General features: G+C 43.9%; 1 protein-coding gene across 3 annotated transcripts in view; it reads right to left on the bottom strand.

Annotated features, from left to right (window-relative positions):
- slit3 (slit homolog 3 (Drosophila)) overlaps positions 1 to 17,751 on the bottom strand; it is a 226,983-nt gene that overhangs the window by 137,779 nt on the left and 71,453 nt on the right. The window contains exon 1 of one of the 3 annotated variants that reach the window (XM_081611951.1): positions 9,070 to 9,224. The exons of the other annotated variants lie outside the window; for them this stretch is intronic. The gene's annotated coding sequence lies outside the window, so the exon portion shown is untranslated. Of the gene's footprint in view, positions 1 to 9,069; positions 9,225 to 17,751 lie in introns of those variants that run through there. 3 annotated transcript variants of the gene reach the window in all.

The following is a 17,751-nucleotide window of genomic DNA, read 5'->3' as shown; positions in this document are numbered from 1 at the left end:
GTCGTAAAACCTGAACCGTGTCAGTTACAGGCGCCGGTTGCCGTGGAAACCACGAAAAACAAGCTTTAATAACCGTCCGTACAGTTAAACTGGTAGCCATATTCCCTCCATAAATCTGTTTTCCTTTGCTTTCACACGAGGAGCGCTCCGCTTCCGCAGCGCTGACGTCACGACTCACACCTAGAGGAGACATTTACAGGACGCACAGCACCGACCGGGTCCGGATGGAGCAGAACCGCACCGGCACCTTCCACAGAGAGGACGGCGGTTCGGATCCAGAGCACATTCTTCTTCTCTCAAACTGGAAGGAACGCGGAAGCGACGCGGCCTTTGTGAGCGTCGGTGATTAATGCGAGGCTGCATCTGAACGCATTAAGACGTGGAGCCGTGATGGATGGGCGTCGTTACTGCAGGGACACGTACAGAAAATGTAAATACTTTCTGTTGGAGCGCGGATCATTAGCAGCAGACAGCGCCGCTTCATCATGTTCAGCCAAAAACTCTCCTTTATACAACGACCTCATTGTTTTACACCCAACATGGCCTCCACTGCTATTAGTAGTTATTATTAGTTATTATTGCTTTGACAACAAAAACATGTAAATCCAAGTCCTTCAGATTAAAACCATAAAGCTTCAGCTGGTTTTACTGAAGCTCCATTATTAATGAAACAGAATGAAAGGTTTTGGTGGCCATTTGTCTGAAGCGGCCCGGACCCAGAACTCTGCAGAACCGCCTCTGGCTGCAGTCCGGATGGATGGAAAACATGGAGGACAACCCAGGATTCAGGACTGGAGCTTGATTTTATATTTCTGTGTTTTTAAATAATTAAATCTGTGGTGTTTTCCTGTTTTCTACGCTTTATTAATAAAGCTGGGTTGGATCGAACTAGGTCAGCAGTCGAGAGAAATTGGACCAAAAACAAAACCAAATCTGTCTGGAGCCGCAAAACATGAAAAGCCTTAAATAAGGATCAAAGTGGAGGCAACGCAGGCTTTAGGTGTTTATATCAGCCTATTAGCAAAAGTGTACATAATCAGCATCATGATTAAACGTTAATCTGGAACATTATTATGTTTATGATCATTATCCATCACTGCACCACGTGGCTCTGCTGTACGATGGTTACAATATTAATGTTTTTTGTTTCGTTGCATTGATGAAATTAAATAAATCCAATAAAGAAATCAGATTTCCATCTTTACTATGAAGATCGACAGGGAAAGGGTCATTTTTCCTCCAGGGACTCAGAAAATCTGCTCCCAGATGCAGTTTGCATGACGATGATGCTCTTTGAGACGAGATCGAAGAAGCAGCTAAAGCTCAACGTGCCGCTGATCTGGGCAACGAGCGGAGCAATAAAACACAACCTGCAGTTATAACGACAAACAGCCTTTTGAAAGTATATTAAATTAGTAGTTTAAGTTTGATTCCTGAGCAAATGCCAGTCAGTGCAGGTAAAACATGGCAGCATCTTCTTCTCCTTTGAACACAACCATCCTAGACCTGAGCAGCAAAACACCATAATATCGCCAAGAGTCGCTCTGAACATATAGACAAAAACTGCTCATAATTCATAAAACATCCACTTTGTTACTAAATATATGTGCCTATAGCAGGACTGAGTTCTTACCCGTTTAATTCTGGTTATGACGTCACCGGAAGCTCCTCAGCGTCGGCCATTAAGACGCAACTTTAATCAGACGCAGCAGCTAAAGCAGCGCCGGAAACAACGTCTTTCCACATTACAGGATTCCTCCGACTATAAGCCGCTGCTTCCCCACACTTTGAACCGTGCAGCTTATATATATATATATATATATATATATATATATATAAGCTGGAAGACTACTCAAGTAATCCTAGTCAGAGAGGCTACATGCAAAGACTGTGGGAGGAATGGTTAGCTCGACATCCCCAGTCAACACTAACTGCCAAACAACTAGTAGCTCAGTGTTCCAACATCCGCAAACGGCAACTGCTGTCACAACTTGAGATTGACGAGGTACGACACAAGTGCTACGGGAAGGAGCCAGGATGCCAGGTCAGAAGGGAGTCAACTACAACTCCCCGCCCAGAGACTGGGTATGTAGCCCCAGTAATGAACGAACCATCTGAGCTGAACGAGGCAGCAACTGACCTGAGAGAGAGAATCATGGCCCGAATGAACACCAGACGACCCCGACTCCAATTACAACGGCTGAGTGAAGTACCATCAGAAAGTCTCATTGAAGATGTGAATGCAGCATTGAGAACGATCCCTACCAACACCATAACAGAAACCAATGAGCTGATATACAACTCAGCATCAGTGATCCTTGAGATGCTTGGTTATAAGAGCAACCATGAGACCCAATACCCACCATGGAAAAGACGGTTAGAGGCTAAGATCAAGATAACAAGGAGGGAAGTGAGTCAACTGTCAGAGCTCCAAAGGGGTGCAATGAAAAGATCAGTACCCAAAAAGTACAGCCAGATGCCGATACCTGAAGCACTCGAAACTGCCAAACAAAGGCTCCAAGCCTTGGCCAGCCGCCTAAAGAGATACACGAGAGAGAATGAAGCCAGGAGGATTAACCGGCTCTTCGCCACCCAACCAGCTAAAGTGTACTCTCAATGGCAGGGTAATAACAACAGAGCAGACCCACCCAGGCTGGAGACTGAACAATACTGGAAAGGCATATGGGAAAGGGAGGCGTCCCACAACAGCAATGCACAGTGGCTAACCTCTCTACGAGAGGACCACAGCAACCTCCCTGAACAAGCCCCAGTAACCATCACTGTGGCAGATGTCCAAGACAGAGTCTCGGGTATGAAAAACTGGACAGCACCAGGACCTGACATGATCCATGCCTACTGGCTTAAGAAACTCACTGCCCTCCATGAGCGACTGGCAGCTCAACTGAACCAGCTTCTACAAAATGGGACTCACCCTGAATGGTTAACTGAAGGGCGCACAATCCTGATACAGAAGGAACCCTCGAAGGGTTCAGTCCCATTCAACTATCGACCAATAACCTGTCTCTTTACAACATGGAAGCTCATGTCAGGCATCATAGCGGCTAAGATAAGCGGGCACATGGATAAATACATGAGCAAGGCACAGGTATAAATAGCAGAGGAGCCAAACACCAACTCCTTGTAGACCACACAGTCGCCCGAGACTGCAAAACCCGACACACCAACTTGTGTACTGCTTGGATTGATTACAAGAAAGCCTATGACTCAATGCCACACACTTGGATCATTGAATGCTTAGAGATGTACAACATCAATAGGACTCTAAGAGCCTTCATTGCAAACTCGATGGGGCTGTGGAAAACCACCCTTGAAGCCAACTGCAAACCACTTGCACAAGTGTCCATCTAATGTGGCATATACCAAGGAGATGCTCAGGCCTATGGTTCTGCATAGGCCTGAACCCTCTCAGCCAAATCATCAACAAGACTGGCTACGGATACCGACTCAAGAATGGGGCCACGATCAGTCACCTCCTCTACATGGATGACATCAAGCTGTACGCCAAGAGCGAGCGAGACATCGACTCACTGATCCACACCACCAGGACCTACAGCACTGACATTGGGATGTCATTCGGACTAGATAAGTGTGGTCGGATGGTTACAAAGAGAGGGAAGGTCGCCCACACAGAAGGGGTCTCACTCCCAGAAGGAACAATAGCAGACACAGAGCACAGCTACAAGTACCTGGGAATACCACAAGCAAATGGCAACCTCGATGAGGTCACAAGGAAAGGAGCCACAGCCAAATACCTCCAACGAATAAGGCAAGTCTTGAGAAGCCAGCTCAATGGCAAGAACAAGATCCGTGCAATAAACAGCTATGCCTTACCAGTAATCAGATACCCTGCAGGAATAATTAGCTGGCCAATGGAAGAGATGAAGGCCATGGATGTTGAGACTCGGAAGCTACTAACCATGCATGGAGGGTTCCACCCCAAATCCAGCACCCTGAGACTGTACACGAGCCGCAAGGAAGGAGGCAGAGGACTAGTGAGTGTGAGAGCCACTGTCCAGGATGAAACATCCAAGATCCATAAATACATCAAGGACAAAGCCTCAACGGACGATGTGCTCAGCGAATGTCTCAGGCAATGGGGAACAGAAGACAAGGTGCTGGAAGTACCATCATGGGAGGACAAGCCCCTACATGGGATGTACCACCGACAAATAACTGAAGTGGCTGATGTCAGGAAAACCTACCAATGGCTGGAGAAAGCTGGACTCAAGGACAGCACAGAGGCTCTCATCCTGGCCGCCCAGGAACAGGCCCTAAACACCAGAGAGGCTCAGATCTACCACACCAGACAAGACCCAAGGTGTAGGTTGTGCAAGGAGGCCCCTGAGACAGTCCAGCACATAACAGCAGGGTGCAAGATGCTGGCAGGGAAAGCGTACATGGAACGACATAACCAAGCGGCGGGCATAGTGTACAGGAACATCTGTGCAGAATATGGACTGGAAGCCCCGAGATCACAGTGGGGAACACCCCCAAAAGTGGTGGAGAATGACCGAGCTAAGATCCTGTGGGACTTCCAGATCCAGACAGACAAGATGGTGATGGCGAACCAACCGGACATTGTGGTGGTGGATAAAGAACAGAGGAAAGCCGTTGTGGTGGATGTAGCAATACCAAGTGATTACAACATCAGGAAAAAGGAGCATGAGAAATTGGAGAAATACCAGGGCCTCAGGGAGGAACTGGAAAAGACCTGGAAGGTGAAGACCACAGTGGTGCCTGTGGTCATCGGGGCACTCGGGGCAGTCACCCCCAAACTGGAGCAGTGGCTAAAACAGATCCCAGGAACAACATCAGACATCTCAGTCCAGAAATGTGCAGTTCTAGGCACAGCCAAGATACTGCGCAGAACCCTCAAGCTCCCAGGCCTCTGGTAGAGGACCCGAGCTCAGAGGATGAAACAGACCACCCGCGGAGGGTGAGAAGGGAATTTTTATTTTTTATATTATATATATATATATATACATACATACACGTTTAATTAGTTTCTTTTAAAGTCGTAGGTGCTGCTTACAGTAAAGTGGCTGTTCTTGTTATTTGACAGCTTCTAGAATGTCCTCAGCTCTCATGCCCCCCCCATCCCGTCGGCTTGTTTACAGCCCCCCCCCTCCACACCCGCCCAGCTGACAGGACCGTGTCGCAGGCTGTGATGCAAATCTTTGTTGATGGAAATGTTGAAATGTAATTTTTACTCTACACATTTTTACAGCATTGGAAAACGTTAAGAATGATTGTGTCATGTTTGTTCTCCTATATTAAAACAAAACATATATTTCCCACCCCTTCTTTTCCATTTCCAAACATTTTTGGAAAAGTTCCAGAGAGCCACTAGGGCGGCGCTAAAGAGCCGCATGCGGCCCTGAACTGGGCCATTCTGACCCATGACTCCGCTCTGTCCAAACTTTTTAAGCCAGTGGTGCCCAAAGTGGGTCCCTGAGGGCGTCTTGGTTCCTCCCTGGTGGCAGAAACAGCCTCCTCAGCAGGGCAACGTTCTTCTCAGGCCTCTAACAATCCATCATTGGATCCAGGTGCTTAAACCAGGGAGGAACTAAAACATGCAGGACGCCTCCAGGACCCACTGTGGGCTCCACAGGCTTAAGCTAATGACAGGACACACAATTCATTACATTTAAAGTCCGAAATGTTGTTTTTATTTTCTGCTCATCAATAAACTCTCTTTATGAAATCTGTAGATCAGTAAAAATCCAAAACATAAAAGGTTCCTTGACATTTTCCAAATGTTTTAGGTCATCAGTTGTTATTACAACTCTTGGTCAGCGGCCTGAACAATTTAACTTCAAGAGCCACAAATGGCCCCCGAGCCACAATGTGAAAACCCCTGATGTACAGTGAACAAATAGTGACTAATTTCATTCATCCAGAGAAACTAACCTGAAACTATTAAGGCTCCGTTCAACCAGGAGGCCATCCGATGTTACCACAGCAGTTCTTATGGTAAAAAACAACAAAAACCGCCATCAGTTCTACGCCCAAATATGGAATAAATGACATCACTTCTCAAAGCGTCAGTCCTCTGACAGGACGTCGTGTTTTATCTGAGGTTTACATCGTCGGCTTTTATCACCTTCCTGACCATCTGCTGACCAAGCTCTCAACAACTTGAAAATAAATCCAGACACTTGGTGGCGGCCATCTTTACTGCTACAATCAGAGCGTTGCTGCGGCCATCTTTATTTACTGCTACAATCAGAGCGTTGTGGCGGCCATCTTTACTACTACAATCAGGGCGTTGTGGCGGCCATCTTTACTACTACAATCAGAGCGTTGTGGCGGCCATCTTTACTGCTACAATCAAAGTGTTGTGACGGCCATCTTTACTGCTACAATCAAAGTGTTGTGACGGCCATCTTTACTGCTACAATCAAAGTGTGACGGCCATCTTAACTGCTACAATCAGAGCGTTGCTGCAGCCATCTTTACTGCTACAATGCTGGGGGACGGCTACCTTCATCTTGGGGTTGGAAGCCGTTCACAAAAGAGTCTGATGCGGTCAGGTTTAATCAGTACCATGAAGCAGAAAAATAAATTGCATTTCAGCGAAAGAAACCAGAAGTGGACATCAAAAGCTGCTCTGTTGACGTAGCGTTAGCTTCCAACACACCTGGACCAGATGAATGACGCGTTAGCGACCCACAGCAGAGCAGCGCTGCTGATGTCATCAGTGGCGTGAGTGCGACTATAAAATTTATCAGCAGTGAAGTCGGCGCATTTCTGTCTGACTGCGTAAACAAACTGAAGCTGAAGAGTGCGGCTGATCAACATTCAGGCTGGAATCAAACACAGATGGAGGAAAAATCAACCAACTGGATTAACGGGGAAAACAAACAAAACTGAGTTAGCATCTGCATGAAGTCAGGAGGAAAACGGCAGGGAACTCCGGAATGTTCAACCATCATCAGGATTTCCCTGGTTTTTCTTATTGTTATACAAAAGACACAGAAAAATATGAAACATAATTTGGGAAAGAGATATGAAAAAAATCAAATCTGATAAAATAGTACGCATACAGATGGTAAATCAATATCAAAAGTTTTTATATTAAAACAAATTTCAGTTTAGATATTTTTTTATTTCAATGTTTGAAATATTCTTTATTGCCGTAAAATTGGAACTAATTTCTCTCCATATGGCTTTATCATTCAGCTTCCCCTGATGTACTGAACGTATTGATTGGTGATTAGTTTGTGGTTCCTCACTGATCGCCTTTCAGGGTCACACAGGTCAGAAAATACAAAACATTTACCAACATCCATAAACCCACAGGAGGATGTCATTCTGCAGTAGAAGTGATCGTTTTAGTAACCCAAAGTCAGAAACGGTTTACAGACATGAAATAAAAACTCAACATGTGGGACGACTGACCCACAGAGGTAAGTCTTAATGAGCCGCTTTGTGCTGTAAACATGATATTTAGAGATTGTTCTGGTTGCAGCGACTCGACGCGATGTCCAGCAGAACTTTACGAGCCGTTCGGTTCTGATTACTGATCCTGTGACCTTCAGGCTGCAGAGCCGGTCAGGATCTCCTGCTAGAGACGTTTTTACTGCCGGATCTCATCTCAGCGCAGGGCCCAAACACGGCGGCCATGTTGGCCAGATATCTGCTCAGCTCTGCGTGTGTATGAACACATTAAACACGTGTTCATGCGCCGCGCCGCCTGCAGGGGGATGGCGTGTTGCTGCAGCAGCTGGAGGTCTCTGCTACATGAATCACCTCCATGGAGAGCACCGCGCCTTCGAGGAGCCAACACCTGTTACTGATCAGCGATGAGAGTCAGAGTGTGACGTGTTAATATCACACACACACACACACACACACAGGAAGGTCGGTCCAAACAGAACGAGCAGCTGTGATGGACAGACATTCAGAGGAGGCAGAAAAACATACGATACTAAACTGCATCATTAACCACCATCTTTATTAGAGATGAAACGATTAATCGTGATTAATTGATTGTTAAAATAATCATCAACTAATCAATAATCATTAATTGGACTTTACAGTCTCTAAAAAAGGCACTTTGCTGAAAGAGCAGAAAAACAATTAAATTAAATAATAAACATTTTGAATTTCAGCTAAATCTGTAAATCTGTTCTGACTAAACTTCACATTCTAGAAATCACATTTTGTCTCCAGTTATTAATCCATTAATGCAATCAATAATCACCTGATCAGGCTGGATGGATGAAGGGATGGATGGATGAATGGACGAATGAATGAAGGAATGGACGAATGAATGGATGAAGGGATGAATGGATGGATGAAGGGATGGATGAATGGATGGATGTATGAAGGATGGATGGATGGATGGATGAATGGATGAAGGGATGGATGGATGGATGAATGAATGGATGGATGAATGGATGGATGAAGGATGGATGGATGGATGGATGAATGAATGGATGGATGTTAACAGCTGAATCTCTCTAATCATCAGCTTTACTCCCACCAGGTTTAGCTCAGATAGTCATTATTTCCTCTCTGAAAGCCAAATCTGCTCCAAACTGTTATAGTGAATTTATTCCCACCAGCAGCTTTTCGGGCGTCAACCGCGGCGACATTTCAGCCGTTTGAAGCGTCGAGCGCGTCCAACGGAGAACAATGGCTGACGCGTCTGACGCAGAGACCGTGGATGTAAACCAGACGCGCGAAACGCCGGGAGGAAGCAAAATGTCACGCGTCTGTATTCAAAGTCCACACGCGTGGAACTTGAAGCTTCCGGTTGAAGCTGCGTGTCAGGGCAGGTCATGAGGCGTCGGAGCCATTTTGTTCACTTTGGCCCATCGCCATAGATCCTCCCGCCGCTGCTAGCTGGATGCTAACGCTAGCTCCGCTGTTTCAAGTTCACGCGGTGCGCGCGCAGGCAAAGCAGTCCGTTACTTTTCCGTGATTTTCGCCGTTTTCTTGCTCTTTCGATCGTCCTGTTGCGTTTCCAGGCAGGAAACCATCTCTGACGTTTAGCATAGTTAAATACGACATGCAGCAAAGTGGATGTTCAGATGTACTCACCACTTGGAGCTGGCTTTCAAAGCGCCATCTGAAGAAGAGTCGTTATGATTTCAGTAAACCCGGTGCTTTGACATTAATACCCATACTGACCGCTCCCTGCTTCTGTAAGCCCACACGACCTGACCCGGTTTTACCCGAAGCGCAGGGTCAGCACTGATTAACCCCGTCTTCTCTGCGCTCCGCTGTTTTACTTTCTGTTGTCCACCATCGTAGGAAATTACTCCCTGATGCTTCTCGCTTATTGGTCAGACATCTTCTTCCGCTCCGAGGCTCACACTGCGCATGTCTCAGAGCGCCGCGTGCGAGTCAGAGGGGGGCGATGGCTGACAGCGGAAACAGAAACACGTAATTAATAAGTCGCGTTATTATTTTAATCGGTTTGTTTTTCATCCAGTGAAAACAAAGATGTTGATAAATAAACTGGACAATATGCTGGTAGTTTGGTGACATTTCCACGGTTGTGGTCTGGAAATAAAATCCCGAGTCCTCAGTGACAGAGACGAGACCCACAGAAAAAAACAACATTTTGTCCTTATTTGCAAATTTAATGACTTTCCATGACATAAAATGAAACTACATGACTTTCTAGATTTTGTATGACGGATACGGACGGACGGACGGTTGACTCCCTGCCACTGGTCCTGTTATCCTTGTTAATGAGTTTTATTTTCAAATAAAACATGTTTTTAATTTTTAGTCTGTATTAATAGTGTTATTATGAAAACTGAATTCCTGTTGTTCCGTTTCTCCAATAAAACAAACTGCTGCCGTTCAACAGAACATTAAATTGTTTTACAAGCTGTTTAAAAGTGTTACCTCTCAATTTTTATAGAACTAGCATTATTAAGCTGTAATCTTGTTTTTAACATAAAAGAACATTTTCCATTTAAAAATACTTTAGAGTTCAACTCAACACCAACATATTTGTCACATAAAAAGTTGCACACTTCTGTAATGATGAGGACTTTAGCTGGTTTTGATTTTTCCCAGATGTCTCCATTAAAGTAACGACAGTCAGGGTTAAAGTTAGTTTCATTTTCATCCTGAAGCGATTTCTGATTCGATAAACTGTGGCCTTGTTTCTGGATGGAACATTTAAAGGGCCAGTGTCATGTTTACATCGTGTTACATTATTATTCTCATCAAAAACAAACCAGCAGGTCTGTTTGTTTCTCTCATGTCTGTGAAATCTTTCACCCTTCATGGCAGCCGTTCAGCTGTCATAACGTCTTTGAGGCTAAGCTCCTCCCCACTCAGCTCCTTCAGACTAGCCAGCAGCAATTAGCAAACAGATGGTTATATAAGCTACTGCCAGGAGCAACGCTGGTAAAACGCTAAAGGGTTAACAGAGGAGCCATGTTGGGACGACTTCCTGGTGGTGGAGCTCCAGACAGAGCTGGAGTTTTTAAAGAGACAGACACCCCATTTGAAGGTGATAAATCAGGACGTCGATTTTCTTTTAAGTCATATTTGATATATGTCATTTTTATTACAACTAAAATATAGTTACTTGATTGTGTTATAAGAGCCTGACAAATACATAATGCTGCCCATTTAAGAGTTAGCAGAGCTGACCAGCTGCAGCTAGCTTGTTTCTGATTGGTTGTCTCTCGTATCCTTGCGCCTCCAGCCAATCCTGACTAAACATACAGAAACGTTTCTCCTGATTCACTCGCTGGTCTTGAATGTTGCACTAACCTTCTGAGTGGTTAGTTTATTTTGGAGAACATCGATAACTAAGGATTCGTCCTTCCTGCTCACCAATATCGACTAATTCTATTCAATTCCACGTTGATGTCTGCTTCCTGGACCAAAACCCCTCACCTCGTCCTGCAGCTCACCTTCTGTTTTCACCTTTCAGCCTCCATCTGCTCCCCTCCCCCACCTCTTTCTGTTCTGCATTAGCTGTGCAGGTTGTGGAGCGATCAGCATGCCTGATCACTGCCAGACCTGACCTCAGAGGAGATCGCAGGAGGAAAACGAGAGGCCATGAGGGTCAGCGGAGGGGAAGATGATGAAAGCTGGAAGCTGCTGGAGACAAAACATCAAAACTTATTTCATTGGTTTAAATGAAGAAAATGAGTTTTGGGTTTTTTATCGAATAAAACATCAAACGGCATCAATAGAGAAAGATTTGTAAAACAAATCTGAACGTCAGGTTAGCGTGAGCTGCAAGCTTTAGAGGCTCAACATGAAGCAGAAGGAAAATCCAAGAAATTGTCTGTAACTCCTGATTGGTATGAAATATAATTTAGATAAACGTCGACATTTCTGCAGAGTCTGAAGCGAAACTCAAGCCTGGAAGAGGATCCCGTTTCTCCTGGAAGAGTTCACATCTGATATGTGGGAAGTTCACTGATTTGGAGCAATTTGGTCCTTTCAAGCAGATTGAATCAGTTTTCCAGGGAAGCGAGAAGTGGGGAATGTTTCTGGATGTATTAACGATGGTGTGTCACTTCTGAGCAGTGTGACTGCTGCACCGCAGGAACGTCTGATCCACCGGGCTGCTTCTGAAGCACCGTGCGCTCCGCAAGTCACTCAGACGTAGCGTGAAGCAGCTTAATTTGGACCGTATTGGTTTTTAACGGCCTACGCGAAACAGATGGGTGTTGGGTTACATACAGCTCAATCAGGCAGAGAAAGGCTGGGCAGAGGAGAGACAGATGGGCCCAGATTAGCCTGGAAACTGACCCTCATCAGGTATTCACACCCCTGTTAACATGCCAGGTGTTTGTACTGGACGGCGCGAATAATCATCTCAAAACTTCTTCTACACATAATGTGACGTTTACTCTCAACATTTCAACTGAAAAACCAACTTTAGGAGGAAAAGGGCTGCGAGTCCAGCTCTCTGTCAGCGTTTCGACCAGGACGGCTCCTGTCAGGTGTTGGTGTGTCAGATTCAGTTCCAGCTGAAGCCTGGTTGGTTGGTTTGGATGTCTTCATCTTCCCTGAGGATCTCGGGTCAAACCCGACTGGGTTTCAGCGTTTTGATGTTCTTCCAGCGTCGTTACCATGCTGAAGGTTCATGCTTGGCTCCATCAGACCAGGACAGCCGCCTGGATGTTTTCTGTGGAAGGAAAGTCGAGGCACGTGGAGAACTTCCTGCAGCTCCAGCAGACTTACTGATCAGTTTTCATCACATTTACAGAAAAGTCCAGTTTCTGTTTCTCCAGCTGGTGTAATTCCTTGTTGAGTCCTGGATTCTAAACACCGCAGTGGCATTTTCTCTGGCTTTCTTCTCACTTACACTTTTAGAAAATTTAATCCTTCAGATTTAACTTCATTATAGCTGATGGTGTAAAACAAATCAATCAGCTGTCAAATAACCAAATAACCCAAATATTAACCAACCAACCAAACAATCTATTAATCAAATAACTAAATCAGTCCTTTAACCTTTATTAATATAACACTTTACAACATCCAAGTTGACTTCAGACAACTTCTCAGAGTGGACCAGAACGTGAATAAACCACAAAGTATTCTGCTGAGCCCTCATGGAACCAGATTACTGATCACTGGTTTCTACTGTACAATACTTTGTGATTTTATTTATGTGAAAAGCGCTTTGGAAATAAACTTTATTTGTTTATTTACTTCCCCCAACAGTTTTTCTTCAACAGATTTGTTTGTTCTGCACTTTATGAGCTGCAGAGCAAATTAAAGTTTTCAAATCCCATCATGGTCACATCAACAACAGTTATTACAGATTACTGATGATAAAATGTAAAGAAGAAGCAAATTCAAGCATATTGATTTTCAGGTTTTTACATTTAAATCTTTGATGTATTTGGTTGTATCAGATCCTATAGTATCAGATACGATAGTATCTGATACTATAGTATCAGATATGATAGTATCTGATACTATATATACTATATAGTATCAGATACGATAGTATCAGATATGATACTATCATATCTGATACTATATATACTATATAGTATCAGATATGATACTATATCTGATACTATAGTATCTGATACTATAGTATCAAATATAGTATCAGATATGATAGTATCTGATACTATAGTATCAGATACTATCATATCTGATACTATAGTATCAGATATAGTATCAGATACTATATCTGATACTATAGTATCAGATACTATCATATCTGATACTATCTGATCTGATCTGATATCTGATACTATATCTGATACTATCATATCTGATACTATAGTATCAGATACGATAGTATCTGATACTATATCTGATACTATCATATCTGATCCTATAGTATCAGATACGATAGTATCAGATATGATACAAACTACATTTCTGGAAACAATGTTGTGCTGCAGCACTGATGGTTATTAAAAACCACGTACACACGACTGTAAATGATGCAGAAACAAAAGGAAAGCCTTTGAAGACGTTTTATGGGAAAGAAAATGAGAAACACAACGAGTCTGTTTACAAGTAAACACCTTCAGTGGGTTTTGGATGGGGGTATGAGGGTGGAAATACTTTTATCTTCCATCTGAGAACAATCCATAACAATACTATGATTTATGTGATTCTGTCATTTTATTACTAATATAAACCACAATAAAGGTAGAAATTACTTCCAAACCGTGTGGCATTAATTTTTCCCCACATTCTTCTTCTTATTGGCTGCAGGTTTGCAGTTTTCTCTTTGACTGATCCGAATGTGAGCAGAGAGGTCAGAGAGTCCACCGGTCAGCGTCGCTGGACCAGATGGGTCCTGATGTCCGCCGTCCAGAATGGCAACAAATGAGATCTGGACGCGAGTCCTGGAGCACATCTGCAGCACAGCTGTCCTCACCGCCGGTGTCATCATCAGCGGCTCTCCCTCCTGCCTCACACCTCCAGACTAACCGTACGGCAGAGACTCAGACAACACAACCAACTTTAGGCTTTCAGCTTCAGGAACTACAAGGATGCAGCGAAATGGAAATACGCTTTTCAATAACAGCTAGCAATATTTTTGGTTAAAATGTTACTGTAGAGAGAGAAACCAGAAGACATGACTGAGGCTGCACAAATATAATAGTCAACACATTATTTTTCCATCTGGAACCTCATGAATCAGACGCTTCTCTTGGTCTACTGGGGGTTCATTTCTACTTCTGAACCAATCTGATGGGAAGCTGGAAATACTGCTGTTGTGTTCAAGCTGTGCTAAAAGTAATTAGCCTGTTAACAAAGCTAATCAAGCCTAAAATAGCATCTCAATGCTAATCACATAGCAGCGGCACAGACGTCCCCAACGTCAGCATCCAGTCCACATTTCTACAGAAGCTCCATGGATGACCAGCTTCCCGAAACTCTGGAAAGCTGAACGGCTGGACTAACACAATCTGATGAAGAACAGATTAAAAACTGTAAATATCTTTGTTGTTGAGCACATATGGTTCCCACAAGGTATTACAAACAAACACACACGCACTGCAAAAATGAAACTAGATGCGTATTGATGGTTTTAACTGGGCAAAATGTCTGTTGCTTATATAAAGAGTTTATAATGTAAAGCACTTCAAACTGTATTGTTTCTGAAATGTGCTACACAAATACAGTTGCCTTACTGATTTGCATTAAGTTCTTCTATACCGTATTAATATTTGATATGGTGGTGATGACAGAGATGCACATTGTGTTCTTCTCTCCCTGCCAGGTTGTTATTGTAAATAACAATATGTTCTTAATATCTCATCTGAATAAATAAACTAGTGTGGCACTAATTGGCATCAGGAGCTCATACTGAGGAAGCAGCAGTGATGCCGGGAACCAGACGTCCTGTTTCCTTCCTCTTTCCAAACCTCTGCTTTAGTCACAACGAAGGACAAGAAGGTTCTGTTCAGCCGAATTGAAGCCCATTAAGGCTCAAAGTTCATGCTCCGTTTTATTCGTTTCTAGGAAATAAATCCCATCAGGAGGCGAGGATGCAGCTGGGGTCACAGCTGCAGCAGGTTAGCAGAGGCGCTCCATCAATAACCGGCTGCAGATACACACAGACACACACTCATCCCCGCCCAGACGGCGCTGCCGGCCCGTCAGCCCGGCCCGTCACTCGTAAAGTCACACGTCCGGGTTTCCTGCCGGTAAACAACCGCCATGTGGATCTGATGGAGGTCTGCCTCAGTAAACACCTCCTGAATCAGAACCGGGTGGAGTCGTAAAAGCGGCTTTGATAAGGGCGCGCAGCGGACGGCGCTCCGCGTCAGGCAGGACGCCGGATATTTAACAAGCTCTTACACGTTCTGTTTTGACAAGTTGACAATAAAATTGTTCTCGTCAGAAAGAAAAAATCAAATCAGCTCCTCGCCTCGCCAAATGTTTTCACAATATGCAGCTTTAATCATTTCAGAAACATGTGTGAAAACGTACAGAACCCGTCCCGCCACTAAAAACAACAACTTTTTATGACTGCTGACAGATTTGGCCCAAGAACCAGAACTGAAACCATTCCGTAGTTTGATTCCTCCAGAAAGAGTCCCGGCTCACTTTGTTTAGGAAAGACGGCCATCATTCCTGAAATGAACGTTTATAACAAAAACCAGGTGAAAACGTTCAGAATGACTTGATGTCGCCTGTTTATTTACCTCCAAATGTCATAAATTCTTCAGTAATTTATTGTTTAGAGTTTAATTTGTTTTATTAGATCACCACAGTGAGACACTGTGGGAAAAGGTTTTATGTCCTTTAGCTGAGGAATCAGAGACAACGAGTTATTTACAGCTCAGTCTCAGACACGAAAAAAAGCTTCTGATTCATTCAGGCTGCGGCTCGGAGAGAGAGAGCAAGACTTTCAACAGATAACAGGAAGACTGAACAGATTAGGGCTGGAATCGACCATTAGATTAGTCCAATTATCCCGATTATTCTAAGGAGTAATTGATTAATCAAATATTTTGATGATTAATCAAAAAAAAATGGCCATGTTTCATTTAGTAACTTAAGCTTATTTCATACAATATCAGAAAATGTAAATACATAGCTTAATTCCTTTTTTTTAATGAGAAAATAAACATTTTGTTGCCTAAAATGCAATAACAGCATTTCTTCATTTGTAGCAAAGGTTGAATCTGCAGCTAAAACATCCTTCAGACATCAACATGGGAAAAGCTCAGGACTTTCTGCTGATGGAAACTCCTGAGCTTTTCTCAACACCAACGCAGTGTTGAGCTGACCTGGGGGTCAATGTTTGGATGGCAGGAAAAGGGAGAAATGTTACAGAATCTGAACCAGGTGAAGCTAAAACTTCCACTTAGGTAGAACAGATTTATAAACAAAGAAAGTTTTTATCTTAAGTGAAAAATTGATATAATTTTTGTGCAAAATGGTCTTTTTGAAGTATTGTATTTCAAAAATTGATTAATCATTCCAGCTCTAGAACCGACAACAGCAGGCTAGCAGTAGCATTAGCTCTGCTAACCTTGCTAAAAATGCTAATTGCTAACATAAAGACAGTTAAAAATGTGAACTCTTATTATGTCTGTAACAGTTTTAGAATAAATGCTCCCTCACACAGTGTGACATCACCTCTGCTCCTAATAAAAACAATCAATCCATTTCCTGAAGAGAACAGAGATCATTATTCCCTGATTGGTTTAAAGCTGCTTCACCTGAACCAATGAAACGATGCTAGATGACCTACTGACCCCATCCGACATATCTGGACTCATCATAGCAGCATCCAGCTTACAGGAGGGAAACCAGATTCATCATGGATCAGCGGGCCGGAGGAGAGGTTGAGATGCGAAGGATTTTATTTCCTGTTGTAATAATTACTGAGCGACTGACAGAGGAAGAGCCATCACTCCTCCTCTTCATCGCTCACGGATCAAAAGAAGTCCAGCTGGTAGTGATCCCAACTCCACATGGTGGGCGGCAAGCCACACGCACACGCACACACACACACACACACACACACAGACACACACACACAGACACACACACACACACACACACACACACACACACATACATACACACACATACACACACACACACACACACACACATACATACACACACATACACACACACACACACACACACACGCGGTAGTCAGGAGCTAAGAGCAGAGCGTGTGTTTACAGGCTTGTGTGATACATGAAGTGTGTGTGTTTGTACTGCTGAACCCTTTGGTGCCTTTTCACCATAAGGTCAAAGGTCAGCAGAGCAATCAAAGCCAGCTTCCATCTGTTAGCTGCTCAGACACGACCTGGGTGTCCCTGCTGCTGGTTTCTCTCTCACTGTGTGTGTGTGTGTGTGTGTGTGTGTGTGTGTGTGTGTGTGTGTGTGTGTGTGTGTGTGTGTGTGTGTGTTCAGCCTGCAGCCACGCTCGGGCCCTGCAGGAATCCCTCATCAAACATGGAGGACGTCCGAGGTGTCGGGTCTGTCAGAACCTGCAGGCGAACCAACCAGCCAGGTTCCTGATTAACTAAATATTTAGGTTTTTAAATCAACCAAAAGCTGCAGACAGTTCATGTGTAAAAAACCCTGAAAAGATGAATTTTCAATAAATGAGCCACAGACGTTCTTTTCTCTGCTCAGATGTGGATTTTCTGCCTCACTGCAGCGTGGACACACACAGAATGATGATTTACAACTTTAACCACAACTGTCTCATTAACCACTGCAGCACATTAACATGTCAGAATCAACATAAGCAAAATTAACTGACTTCCTGTAATAAGTCTACAGCTA

The sequence above is a fragment of the Poecilia reticulata genome, chromosome 10 (assembly GCF_904066995.2).
Source record: "Poecilia reticulata chromosome 10, P_reticulata-male-v2, whole genome shotgun sequence".
NCBI lineage: Eukaryota > Metazoa > Chordata > Actinopteri > Cyprinodontiformes > Poeciliidae > Poecilia > Poecilia reticulata.
Note: the sequence above shows the minus strand (reverse complement) of the source record. Positions and strands in the feature narration are given on the sequence as shown.